Source organism: Heterodontus francisci, unplaced genomic scaffold (assembly GCF_036365525.1).
Source record: "Heterodontus francisci isolate sHetFra1 unplaced genomic scaffold, sHetFra1.hap1 HAP1_SCAFFOLD_61, whole genome shotgun sequence".
NCBI lineage: Eukaryota > Metazoa > Chordata > Chondrichthyes > Heterodontiformes > Heterodontidae > Heterodontus > Heterodontus francisci.
In genome coordinates, this window is record NW_027141441.1 from 1,816,511 (window position 1) to 1,831,055 (window position 14,545).

At 48.8% G+C, this 14,545-nt stretch overlaps 1 non-coding gene across 1 annotated transcript; it reads right to left on the reverse strand.

Moving 5' to 3' along the window:
* Positions 1-915: 915 nt before the first annotated feature.
* trnal-uaa (transfer RNA leucine (anticodon UAA)) lies at positions 916-998 on the reverse strand. The gene has a single exon. It is a non-coding gene; the product is annotated as a tRNA-Leu (tRNA).
* Between the last annotated feature and the right edge of the window lie 13,547 nt (positions 999-14,545).

Genomic DNA, 14,545 nt, shown 5'->3' on the forward strand with positions numbered 1-14,545 from the left:
GTGGAATCTGCAGGCGGGGCCGGGACAGGGATCATTTGATCAGGGGATCAGCTCTTTCCTGAGAGATGTGGGTGGCTCTGAGAAGAGCCTTTGTGTTCAGATGTTTCCAAGTTTCCCGCGCTCTTTCACTTCTTTCCAGACCCTGCTTTCTGAGCCTTCGCTGCTTACTGCTTGACCTTGCTCTTCCATGTCTGCACTTTCTTCAGCGCCTTTCCGCCCGCCGCACTCTTGCCTTTTTTGACCTTCTTCGCAGGAGACTTTTTCTGAAGCGCTGCTTTCTTCACCACCTTATTTGGCGTTGCCGCCGCCTTGCTGCTCGTTTTCTTGGCTGTTACTTTCTTTGTTGTCACTTTCACGTCTGCTGGTTTCTTCACTAAATATTTCTTGTCTGCTGGTTTCTTCACTGAAGATTTCTTGTGTGCTGGTTTCTTCACCTTCTTTCCCACTTTTCCCTAGGTTTTCCTTCTTGCTGATTTTGAAGGAGCCGGAGGCTCCCTGTCCCTTGCTCTGCACCAGGGAGCCTTTGTTCACATTCCTCTTGATACTTTGCTTGATCTGGGTTTTGAGCTTCGCCTGAGCGGTGGCAGACCTGCAAGGAATCAACTACCAGCTAGCGTATAAAGCGAGACCAAGGTTCAGGGCCTTCAGTTACCTGGAGGGGAGTCGGAGAGGCAGCGGATCCTGTGAGGAACCACAATCCAGGAAGGATGAGAAGGTCATTGAAAGGGGACAGAGGAGATTAAGTTAAAGATTTACCAGTTTATAAGCAAGCGCAGAGCCAAGGAACGGTGCTGGGGCAGATCAAATAATAGGAAGCTGTGATCAGTTGGAAGGCAAGAGTGATTAAATGACAGAAGAGATGATGGTGCAAGGCAAAAGTCAGGGAAAGAAAAAGTAACGTGTTGTAAGCACAGATACCAGGAGTGGGGTTTGAACCCACGCAGATACACGTCTATTGGATCTTAAGTCCAACGCCTTAACCACTCGGCCATCCTGATACATTAGCCAGCCACTGAAAATGAAATTTAATGTGATCCGGGTGCCATCTGGCCATTTCCAAGACAAAGTTGTGACTCCTCTCCCATGCTGAATTGGTCCCTTCATTATTTATGAACCTCAATCGGATCACCCCTCAGTCAAGGTTTCTCTAAGGTGTAGGGTCCCAACTCTTTTAGTCTAAATTGATAATCAAGATGTCTTATACTGGGAATTCGTCGAATGTCTCTCCTCTGTACCCTTTCCAAAGCCTCAATATCACCCATCATGTGAGGAGACCAAGACTGGATACAATATTCCAAGTGAGTCCTGACCAAGGTTTCATAAAAGGACAAATTCGGGACATCTCAGATACTGAAGGAGTCCATGTCCAGAAGCAGCAAGACCTGGACAACATTCAGACTTGGGCTGCTAAGTGGCAAGTAACATTTACACCACATAAGTACCAGGCAATGACCATCTCCAACAAGAGAGAATGTAACCATCTCCCTTTGACGTTCAACAGCATTACCATCGCTGAATCCCCCCACCATCAACATCCTGGGGGTTACCATTGACAAAAGCTTAACTGGACCATTCATATACATACTCTGGCGACAAGAGTAAATCAGATAGTGGGAATTCTGTGATGAGTAACTCAGCGCAAGGCACATGGTGAAATGCTCATTAGGAGAGCTGGAGAAATGGACTGGTCAGGTGGGCAGAAAAGTGGCAAATGGAATTCAACTTGGAGAAGTGTGAGGTGATGCCTTTGGTGAGGTCAAACACAGCAAAGGAAGGCACAATTAATGGGTGAATGCTGAGAGGTGTAGAGGAAGTGAGGGACCTTGAATTGAATGTCCACAAATCCCTGAAAGTAGCAGGATAGGTTGATAAGTTGGTTGAGAAGGCTGATGGAATCCTTTCCTTTATTAGCCAATGTATAGAATATAAGAGCAGGGAGGTTATGCTGGAACTGTATAAATCATTAGTTAGGCCACAACTTGAGTTCTGTGTGCAGTTCTGGTCACCTCATTCCAGAAAGGATGTAATTGCACTTGAGAGGTTACAGAGGAGATTTACGAGGATGTTGCCAGGACTGGAAAAATGCAGCTATGAGGAAAGATTGGATAGACTGGGGTTGTTCTCCTTGGAATAGAAGAGGCTGAGGGGAGATTTGATTGAAATGTACAAAATTGTGAGGGGTCTGGATAGAATGGATGGGAAGGGTCTATTTACCTTAGTAGGGAGGTCACTGACTAGGGGGAATAGATTTAAAGTGATGTGTTGAACAATTAGAGGGGAGATGAGAAAAGGTTTTTTCACCCAGAGGGCTGTGGGAGTCTGGAACTCACTGCCTGTAAGGGTAGCTGAGGCAGAAACCCTCAACTCATTTAAAAGGAGTCTGGATGTGCACCTCAAGTACCTGAACCTGCAGGGCTACGGTCCAAATGCTGGACAATGGGATTCAGCTGGGTGGCTCGTTTTTTGGCCTGCCTGTGCTGTAAACTTTCTATGTTCTATGATTCTATGCAGACACAATGGGCCCAATGGCCTCCTTCTCCACTGTAATAATTTTGTGATTTTTGACTCTCCAAAACTTGTCAACCATCTACAAGGCACAAACCAGGATGAGTGCAGCACCAACAATACTCCAGAAACTCGACACTTTTCAGGACAAAGCAGCCGCCTTGATTGTCACCCCATTCACCACCTTAAACATTCACTCCCTTCACCACTGACGCACAGTGGCAGTAGTGTGTACCATCTACCAGATGCACTGCTGCAACTCACCAAGGCTCCGCAGACAGCAACTTCCAAACCGAAGACCTCCACCACCTTGAAGGACAAGGGCTGCAGATGCATGGAAACACCACCATGTGCAAGCTCCCCTCCAAGTCACACACCATCTGATCTGCAAATATATCGCTGTTCATTCACTGATGCTGGGTCAAAATCCTGGATCTCCCTTCCTAACAGCACTGTGGGTGTACCTACTCCATATGGAGTGCAGCAATTCGAGAAGGGAGCTCACCGCCACCTTGTCAAGGACAATTAGGGATGGGTAACAAATTCTGGACTTGCCAGTGTCGCTCACATCCCATGAAAGAATATGCCTCATTTTATACTCAATTGTCCTCTGAATGGAGCCCAACCCCCTATTTGCTCCAACTATCACTTCACAGCATTGCTGCTGTACCTTTAGAGATCTGTGCACTAGAACATCCAGATCTCTGCTCAAAATTATTTTCTTTTTTCCACCTACTTTAATGTTTTTCCCTGAAGGGTGTATGAATGTTGAGCATTCGCCCTGTCCACATGAATAACACTGCACTTACCCAAATTAAACATAATTTACCAGTCATGAACCCAATCTCCCAACACATTAAGATCAGCCTGAAACAGTCGAGCATCGTCTACAGTCTGAACACTCGCACAGATCTTCAAACCATCTGTAAATTTACAGATGGTGCCCCCTACACCTACATCCAGATCATTAATAAAAATAGTAAAGAGCAACAGTCCCAACACCGATCCCTGTGGGACACCACTGGTAACTGGTCTCCAAACAGATCCAGATCCATCTGTAACTACTTTCTGCCTACGTCCTGCCAGTCAGTTCCCAATCCAGATCAATATATTACCACTGATACCAGGGACTTTAATCTTATAGAGAAGCCTCTTGTGTGGAACCTTATCAAAATCTTTTGGATGAGATCAGCTAATTGAACACAGGCCGGGGATGAGGCCTAGGCCTGTCCTGCTTTGTGTGTGGGTCTCAGAACCACACAAGGTGAGATCAGCTCACTGAGCACAGGCCCATCCTGCTCTATATAGTGCTCAGTACCTCACCAAATGAGAATAACTAACACACCACAGGCCATGGAGCCTCGGCCCATCCTTCCCTGATTGCGGTTCAGTGCCAACAAGGTAAGATCAGCTAATTCAGCACAGGCCGGAGATGGAAGCTGGATCTTTCCTGCTCTGGGGGCTCCGTACCATACCAGGTGCGATGAAGTAAAATACCACAGGCCGGGGATGGAGCCTGAGATTTCCCTGTTCTGTGTGGGGCTCTGTACAACAATGTGTGAGAAGAACTATCATCCCTCAGGCTGAGGAAGGAGCCTGGGCCCATTCTGTTCTGTGTGGCTCCTACCACACTGAGTGGGATCAGTTAACTCAACACAGGCTATGAATACAATCATGCCCTTTCCTGCTCCGTGTGGCTCAGTATCACACCAGGTGGCATCAGCTAACACAGCACAGGCTGGGGCTGGGGCTGGAGGCTGGGCCCGCCCTGCTCTGTGGGCTCAGTAACAACCCGGAAGATGAACTTTTTTCAAAAGACTTCAGTGTATTTATCTCTGTCCAACACTCTGAGGCAGCTTTCTGTGTTTATAAAGAGTGTAATTTATTGACTGGTCTCTTGGATCAAACAGGGTGACAGGCAGAGGTCTGTGTGCAGAGGGTTTGGGAGTGAGCTCTGATTCCTAACTCTTTCTGGACTGTGAGGAATAAAGAATGAATGAGAGAGAGAGAATGTGGGAGAAGGGATGATGGAAGAATTTGTCCGTGAACCTGATTAAAAGTGGCTCAAACGCAAGATAATATTAAGATATCAAGAGCAGAACATTAACATAATCTGAGTTCCGCGATCTGGTCGGGTCCCATTCCCCTGAAGTGAGGAATGAACGGGTGGGAAATTCCGCCTGGAGTTATATTTGTCTCCAATGAAGATGAGTTCACAGTGAGGATGGAATAGCTCAGTTGGGAGAACACTAGATTGAAGAGCCAGGATACAATCCCTGGTTTCATCAGTTTTAATTTGGTGTCTCCATCCGTTTAACTAGAGAGAATGAGAGGGGAGATTTTCCACTCTTGACCCCATGGGCTGAATTTTAAACTAACGGTGCGGCTCTCGGCAGAGGCACCGGAAGTGGGTGTCGTCACCACACGAGTGAAATGTGGCCGGCCGACCCCGATCACGGAGCAGCCGACCAATTAATGAAGGGGAGGCGTGGGTCCCATGTAAACAAGGACCAGAGGCAGGGAACGAGGCACCGATGGCACCGACATCTGACACAACGGCAGGTGCTGGCACCATATTGAAAGGACTGCCAGACCTGTATTCACTGCTGCCTGGTTTAAAGGAGTGTCTTCCTGAGAGCCCTCTGCTGTCCCAGAACCCGTTCTGCTGCCTCTGCTGCCCCAGGTCCCGTTCTGCAGCCTCTGCTGTCCCAGAACACGTTCTGCTGCCTCTGCTGCCCCAGGTCCCGTCCTGCTGTCCCAGGACCCGTTCTGCTGCCCCAAGACCCATTCTGCTGCCTCTGATGCCCCAGGACCCGTTCTGCTGCATCTGCTGCCCCAGGACCCGTTCTGCTGCCCCAAGACCCGTGCTGCTGCCTCTGATGCCCCAGGACCTGTTCTACTGCATCTGCTGCCCCAGGACCAGTTCTGCTGCCTCCGCTGCCCCAGGACCTGTTCTGCTGCATCTGCTGCCCCAGGACCTATTCTGCTGCCTCTGCTGCCCAGGACCCATTCTGCTGTCCCAGGACCCGTTCTGCTGCATCTGCTGCCCCAGGACCCGTTCTGCTGTCTCTGCTGCCTGATAGGTAAGGAGCTGAATGCGAGCCTGCAGTGACCATCGTCCAATAGTTTAGCGATGCCTTCCTGCAGGTTCGCCTCCAGGTGACAACAGATAGGTGGAAGATCCTCTTCCCCAGGGATGGGAGGTGGAGACCTGTCCACCTGACCAAGCAAAGCTGCTTTGAGCTAGTAGGTGAAGTCAGCAGCCGTGGGGTCACCCCCAAGACATGGATCCAGTGCAAGAAGTGGGTCAATGACCGGATCCGGGCTGCTCAGGCGCAAACTCAAAACACTTTGGACCCTTTGGACATTGCGCATGGCAGAGTGAGAGGGAGTGTTTGGTGGAAAGAGAGTGACCACCCAGTCATGTGTATTGGGGAAGGGCAGCAGGACATGCTGCCTGAGGCTTGGCTGCATCTCGGTGGGAGGTGCACGTCAGTCATTGTATAAACTCACACAGTCCCTCGAGAGGGGCCACATGCAGGAGGAATATGTGTGTCCACATCATGGACTGCTGGACTATCACCATCAGAGATATTGAGTTTGTCCCCGCTGGGAGACTAACTTTGTTGATCATAGTGGCTGCAGGAGAAGACAGCCCACAATCGGAAAGAGCATGTCAAGACTGGCAGTGGATGCCTTATCTCCATGTCCTCATCCCGATGGAGGAGGAGGCCATGGAACAGGCCGGGCAGCAAAGCAGCTGCTCCATAGCTGATGGAGAGACAGGGACACCTACCTAAGAGAGTGAATGAACATCTCCTGGGGCACAAGGTTGCATCCGCTGCAAAGGAGCCACACTGCTCATCTGTTCACCACTGCATCAATGGAGCTGCACAGTAGGGGTGGTTGGAATGTCACGATGGGCAGACCCTAACCCTTCAATGTCCCTGTTTTCACATGCAGGCTAGGATTAACGACAAGAGCGAAGAGCTGGAGAGACTGGGGGACAGCCAGACACCTCTGAGGAGGAGGAGGGAGCCTCAGATGGTGCACCGTCACATCATTCCCCTGCACCCTCCACCAGCACAGAAACCCTCACTCGGTGGGTATCCACTCGCTGTTAGATTTGGGCACACAAGCTGGTGAGCACGTCACAGACAGGCCCGGGCAGATGACGGAGGCAGTGACAGCCGAGGCCACTGGCAGTTGGAAGTCAGTGGGAGGCCAGGCCCATGCTGAGTCCCAGGCTGATGACGTGCCTCTGGTGTCACCAGCAACACGGGAAATGCTGAAGCTGCAGCAAGAGGTCAGGCAACATCTGGCAGAGTTGCCGGAGGTTATGTGTACCCAAGTTCGGATGATGGAGGAGTCCATCCAGGCCTTGCATGCTGTACTGTCTCTGATGGGGGTGTGTCTGGCTTCCTTCCTTGAGAGATTGGTGACTCTGATGGAGAGCCAGATCCAGCCGACCAATCAGTGGCTGCCGGAGATGTGTGCAGACCTGCACTCCATCGCTTTGTCCATGAGATCCATCCAGCGGTGACAAGGTGAGAGGGGGGACGAGGCACCTGAACTCTTCACCAGGTCCACGTCCCTCTCAGGTCAGCAGCGAGTTACAAGTGTGTCTTATAAGGGGGAGGAGCAGCTGGCTGCTACATCTGGGGTCTCCTCTCAGGGTGACCCTGGTGTGGACAGTAGCTCCAAAGTCCCTCTGCCAGTGACACAAGTGATGCCAGTGCCTGCCTCCATCACCCTCGATGACAGAGGGGGGTCCCTGTACCTGTGCAGGAGGCCCTCAGTGTGCCGGGGCCCTCCAGGCCTCAGGCAGCAAGAGGGCGGCCACCAATGTCATCCCAAGCCATGGGGCAGCAAGGTCAGCAGCCTGTCTCCACCTCAGCTGCCAGAGCAGGGGTAGCACCACGTAGGAGCACGCGGAAAAGATTTCAGAAGAGCACCTTGATTCACTTAGGGTTCACGGTGAATGTACATTCCAGATGGATAGGGTTGCGTTTGTTGTCACACGGAAGAAAGAAATGATTTTCTCTCACTATGTCTCTTTCCTATTGTTGATGCCCTTTGGGACTTCATTTAAACCCTTCCTCCCAAGGGGCTGGAAGTGAGGGACCAAGTCCTGAGTTCACAAAGCTTCGGCCTTGTCACTGTGCGATGTGTACCTGGATGCTGCAGTGCAGAAGGAAGGAGGCGACAACAGGGCTGTTTAAAGCTAAGACTTTATTGCCTTGGTTCCAGAAGGTGGTAAGGCTCAAAGGAAACTTGAATGTATAAGGGTGTCTCATGTCTCCCTTGTGTGTATCTCATGGCCCCTTTCCTGCTGTGCCTGAGGTTCTTCATCTGGCACTGCTTGGGCAGCATCCTCCTCCACATCCTCATCATCAGAGGAGACATCACACTCCACGATATCCTCACTAGTCAACACCTCGCCCGTCTGTAATGCCAGGTTGTGCTGTGCACAGCAAACCACCACGATATGCGAGACCCTCGCCGGGACATACTGAAGGGCTCCACTGGATCGATCTAGGCACCTGAATCTCATCTTCAGGAGACCAATGGCCTCCTTGATGGTCGCTCGGGTTGACCCGCAGCAGGTGTTGTACCTCTCCTCTGCATCCGTGCGTGGGTTCCTCACAGACGTCAGTTGTCATGTCCTCAGTGCGTAGCCCTTGTCTCCAAGGATCCATCTCTGAAAGCGGATGGGGCCGCGGAAAGGTTCTGGCACCTGGGAGTGCCTTGGTATGCAGGCGTTGTGGCTGCTTCCCGGGATTTGTGCACACACCTATGGGATCCATTTGCAGTGGTCGCAGACCAATTGCACACTGAGCAAGTGGAAGCCCTTCCTGTTGAAGGCTGCTGGCTGGTCTGCAGGAGCCATGATGGTCACATGGGTGCAGTCAATGACACCCGACACCTGGTGGAATCCAGCGATGTCCCCGAATCCTATAGCTCTCTCAGCTTGACTGTTTGGATCAATGTGCACATAGTCACCGGCCCTCCTGAACAGTACATTGGTGACCTCCTTGATGCACTGATTCACTACAGACTGTGAGATTCCACACATATCTCCAGTGGATCCCCGCAATGATCTGGTGGTGAAGAAGTTCAGTGGCACGGTGACCTTCAGTGACACTGGCATCAGGTGCCCACCAAGTCGCATGCGGCACAGCTGCATCATGGCAGAGAGATCAGTGACGACCCCCGTGGAGAGGTGCAGTCTGCGGAGACACTGTCACTCGGACATCTGCAGGTAGTTGAACCTCGGCTGACGTGTTCCTCTGCCTCCTTCTCCAGCCTCCTGTTCGAGGCTGGCCTTCCTGTGGGCCCCCAAGCTGCTGTGGTGCCCCTGCTGGTGCCTGCGCCTCCCTCCCTTCCTCTCTACTCCTCCTCCTCCTCCTCAATGGGAGCCTCGAATCCAATGAGAGCCTCGAATGAGGCCCATGACAGGTTGCCCCTCCCTGAGTGCAAGGCCTTCACAGTAAACAACACCCTGCCACATTTACCTCACTTGTCACCCTCAATGAAGTGGCACTGCCACAATGGCACCCTGGTGTTGTTCCCTCTGCAGAGCTGGCACATTGGCTCCCACTCCTGACAGTGTTTCCCGATGCCCTTTCTGCCAAGTTTTGCTGCCTCACCCGATAGCTTCCCAGTGAAGCCAACACTCAGCTCCCACCTCCCAGTCACCTCCTTTAACCAGGCGAGGCTCTGAAGCCCCGTGGTTCCGGTGTGCTATTAGTTCAAATGGATCCAGTGAATAAAATTGCTGACAATTGGACTCATAAATACTTCTAATGCCTTCTTGCCGTGTGGATGTGCGAAGTCTGCCCTCCATGTCAGCCGCCGACAGAAAAATCCTGTCCGACGTCTTCCATCCCTATTTTATACACCCCCCTCCCCCTCCCCGGCCTCCATTCCCGTCTCCAACGGTCCCTTAAAATTCTGGTGCATGTCTCGAAGACTAATGGGAGTGAAACAACATCTGCTCCTTCGACTGAACAGGGAGAGCTGCTCTCTCTGTGTTTAAAGTGAATGAATCTGCTCTTTACCTTGTCTTGCTGGAACGTTCACTGTCTGGAGATGTCTGTTTGAAAATGTTTTCCTGTTATATTAATGGAGCAGAGGAGCAGATGTGAGGTATTGTTGAACAGAGAGGTTTGGAAGTGGGTGAAGGGGTGGAGTGACGGTGTGAGTGAGAGGCGCAGTGAGTTGGCCATTCTCAATAGAGTGTCAGGAATGAAGGTCAGAGGAACAGACCAGGCTGGAAACACAGAAAGAGCGAGGAGAAGCTGGTGTGAAAAACAGAGATTAAACAACGGGCTTGTTCATTTGGTTTGTGTCTGGTGTTTAGAATACCCAGAATCTGGGTTCACTTCCCTTCCAACTCAGGCAATTGTACCAACATTATGTTCATAAAACCATAGAATGATACCCAAAGAAGGAGACCATTTGGTCCATTGTGTCAGTGCTGTCTCTTTGGTTGTGCTATCCAATTAGTCCTGGTGTTCAGCTTTTTCCTGTTATCTGTACATTTTCCTTCCAGTATTTATCCCAATTGCTTTTCAAAGTTACTACTGAATCTGCTTTCAAGTCCTGATCAGACAGTGCATTCCAGATGACAACACATCACTGTATAAAAAATCATTCCTCATTTTGCCTCTGGTCTTTTCTCAATCACCTGATAAGTACATCCTCTGGTTACTGACCCTTTTGCCACTGGAAACAATTTCTCCTTATTCAACTTATTGAAACCTTCTTGATGATGTCACATACTAGACTGCCAGTAAAACTGAAGCCCATGGAATAAAAGGGACAATGACAGCATGCATATGAAGTTTGCAGACTGATAGGAACATAGGAGCAGGAGTAGGCCATTCAGCCCGTCGAGCCCACCCTGCCATTCAATATGATGATGACTGATCGTCCACTTCAATGCCTTTTTCCCACACTATCTCCATCTCCCCTATGTCATTTGTATTGAGAAATCTGTCAATCTCTGCTTTAAACATACTCAATGACTGAGATTCCACAGCCCTCTGAGATAGAGAATTCCAAAGATTCACAACCCACTGAGTAAAGAAATTTCTCCTCATCGCTGTCCTAAGTGGCTTTCCCCTGACGTTGAAATTGTGTCCCCTGGTTCTAGACTCCTCAACCGGGGGAAACATCTTAGCTTCATCGACCCTGTCTATCCCTTTAAATATTTTGTAAGTTTCAATGAGATCACCTCTCCTTCTTCAAAACTCTAGAGAATACAGTCCCAGTTTCCCCAATCTCTCTTCATTTGACAGTCCCGCCATCCCGGGAACAAGTCTGGTGAACCTTCGTTGCACTCCCTCGATGGCAATGATATCCTTCCTAAGGTAAGGGGAACAAAACTTCACACAGTATTCCAAAGTGCAGTCCAACCAAGGTTATATACAATTGAAGCAAGACTTTACTGCTCCTGTACTCAAATCCTCTTGTGATAGAGGCTAACGTATCATTAGCCTTCCTAATTGCTTGCTGCACCTGCATGTTAGCTTTCAGTCACTTATTGACAAGGACACCCAGGCCCCTTTGTACATTCACACTCTTACCATTTAACAAATAATCTGCACATCTGTTTCTCCTACCAAAGTGGATAACCTCACATTTTGACACATTATATTTCATGTGCCACTTTCTTGTCCACTCACTAAGACTGTCCAAATTCCCTTGAAGCCGCTTTGCATCTTCCTCACAACACACATTCCCACCTAGTTTTGTGTCATCTGCAAACTTGGAAATAGTACATTTGGTCCCCGCATCCAAATCATGTGAACAGCTTTGTCACAGTGTGGTGGTGAACAGTTGTATTTCTGTCTGGAGGAAGGTTTACAGTGGGTTCCCCATGGTTCCTCATAACTTCAGTTATGTGCAGACACTGGAAAAGCTGGGGTTGTTCTCCTTGGAGCAGAGCAAGTTCAGAACAACTTTGACAGAGTTAGAATCAAGGAATCAAATGGTTGCAGTACAGAAGGAGACCATTCAGTCCATCATGTCCATGACAGCTCTTTGCAAGAGCAGATCAGCTAATTCCACTCCTCTGCCCTTTCATTGTAGCCCTGCAAATTTTCTCTATTTAGGTGTTTATCCAATTCCCTTTTGAAAGCCACGATTGAATCTGCCTCCAGCACACTCTCAGGCAGTGTATTCCAGATCCGAACCACTCACTCTGTCCCACACCCCGGTACCATTGCAGAAAATCTTTTCTGTTCATTTCATCCCTCATAAATAATTGAAATGCAATGTTTATTAGGAAATACACAACATAAAAAGGAGAGAGAAATAAATGCTGAGTAAAATAGAAGTCAATGTTTGGAAGGTAAAAAGAGCAAAAGATGTAACTTTTATTCTGGATGAGTGAGAGGAATATATCACACTTTGGGGCTTTTGTAAGAAGATTTACTGATAAACCTGGGACTTGAGAGGAAGCTGCTTCATGGTTTACAGAACGAATTCAGCCCATGGAGTGGAGCCAACAGCTGCACCGTCCAATAACAGACAGGACGGGGACACTGTCTCAGGCCTGGTGAGCTCAGTCGATGAAAGCATGAAACTCTGAATCTCAAGTTTTTGAGTTTGAGCCCACGGTGGGTGTTTTCTATTTCCTTTTTAGGCTGATTTTACAGGCGTTATCCAGCTCTGAATTCCTCGGCAGAGAGTTCAAGGAGTGTTTGAAATGAGATTCAACAGCAGTATGAGAAAGTCTCTCCTTGATTCAGGACTCTTACCTCTCTGCAGCATCTCGCTGCTGAAGATTGAACTTTTTCTCATTTCATTCTCAGCTCAGGGTCAGTGTGGATCACTGGGACTTCTGGCTGTCTCCCACTTCACAATTCATCAGTGCTGAGAAATCAATGGGGAATATTACTCACATGTTGTAATGTTTTATAAATACTTGAATGTATTTCACACTGTGTCCAACAGTGTGAATCTCCCCTGGTATATCAGCTCACCAACACTTCAACAGAACATACACATAATGTGAGCTCTGACATCTGTTCAGATTCCATTCCCAAGACCTGGAAAGTGGGATTGGGCTGGATCGCTCTTTTTCAGCTGGCACAGACACGATTGCTAAATGGTCTCATTCTGTGCCATAAATTTTCTCGATTTTCTATGTTCCATGAAGTGAGGTGTGATTGGGAGGGGCAATTCCACCAGGGTTATATTTTCTACCAAAAGAATGACACAAGGGATACTTCACATTTTTATTCATTCATTCATGCGATGTGGGCATCGCTGGCTAGGCCAGCATTTATTGCCCATCCCTAATTGCCCATGAGAAGGTGGTGGTGAACTGCCTTCTTGAACCGCTGCAGTCCATGTGGGGTAGGTACACCCACAGTGCTGTGAGAAAGGGAGTTCCAGAATTTTGACCCAGCGACAGTGAAGGAACGGCGATATAGTTCCAAGTCAGGATGGTGTGTGGCTTGGAGGGGAACTTGCAGGTGGTGGTATCCCCTGCATTTGCTGCCCTTGCCCTTCTCGGTGGTAAAGGTCGCTGGGTTTGGAAGGTGCTGTCTAAGGAGTCTTGGTGCATTGCTGCAGTGCATCTTGTAGACAGTACACACTGCTGCCACTGTGTGCCGATGGTGGAGGGAGTGAATGTTTGTAGATGGGGTGCCAATCAAGTGGGCTGCTTTGTCCTGGACGGTGTTGAGATTCTTGAGTTGGAATTGCACCCATCCAGGCAAGTGGAGAGTATTCCATCACACTCTTGACTTGTGAATTGCAGATGGTGGACAGGCTTTGGGGAGTCAGGAGTCATGGATGAGTGAGAGGAATATATCACACTTTGGGGCTTTTGTAAGAGGATTTATTGATAAACCTGGGATTTGAGAGGAAGCTGCTTCATGGTTTACAGAACAAATTCAGCCCCTGGGGTGGAGCCAACAGCTGCACTGTAATTACTCACCTCAGGATTCCAAGCCTCTGACCTGCTCTTCTAGTCACGTTATTTGTATGGCTACCCATGGTAACCCCCATGATGTTGATGGTGGGGGATTCAGTGATTGTAATGCTATTGAATGTCAAGGGGAGATAGTTAGATTCTCTCTTGTTGGAGATGGTCATTGCCTGGCACTTGTGTGGTGCGAATATTACTTGCCACTTATCATCCCAAGCCTGTGAGACTGAAATAGCTCAGTTGGGAGTGTGTTGGACTGAAGATCCCTGGTTCAATCTGGGGTTTTGGCAGTTGTCCTTTATTCTGCATCGCCCTTTGGTTTTGACTCTTGAACTGCACAATTTACACTGAAATTATTTACCCAACTCTGAAGGTTGGATTGGAATAGAGAGATATCAATGATGGGAAATATTTACATTGTCAGCTTTAGCTTATTCTCTATCTCCCTGTGTCCTTTTCCCCAGTATTTGACTCTCTCGGGGCCGGGTGAACATTTGATTTGCTGGAAACAGGAGTGAGTGAAAGACCATGTGTGGAGTTTGATTTTGTACAGAGGGAGAGCAAATCTAACAGGGCTGTGAGATATTGGCCTGGATTTTACAGCCCCAATAGCGGTGAACTCTGAGACTTTCACTGCTATTGAGGGTCTGAACAGCACTGCAACTGCTGGTACATGCACACACTAACACCAGCATCTGGAAGTTGTGGTGGTGAGAAATGTGCTTAGAAGGAGCCTCTGATCATAGTCGCACCAGCCCACTCTTTAAAGTGACAGGGACCTGTAGTTCAGCAATTTGGGCTCATTGCCCCCAATGTACCCTGATGTTTACTTGGGTTGGATTAAAGCCGGTACCAACAGGCTCAGGTTTGCTCGGGAAGGACTTTTCTGTTGACACAACAGCTCCACTATTCCAGGAAGACACCGGCAGCAGCAGTTGTCAACTTTCAGAGGGAGTTCAGACATTTTAAATGTTGTATTTTATTTCTTAATTGTATGTAAGTTTTTAGCATGGCCTGATCAGAGTTCTTAAATTTACATATGACTTTTTATTAACAAGATTGAAGTGCTTTTAAAAGATCTCTAAATGTATATGA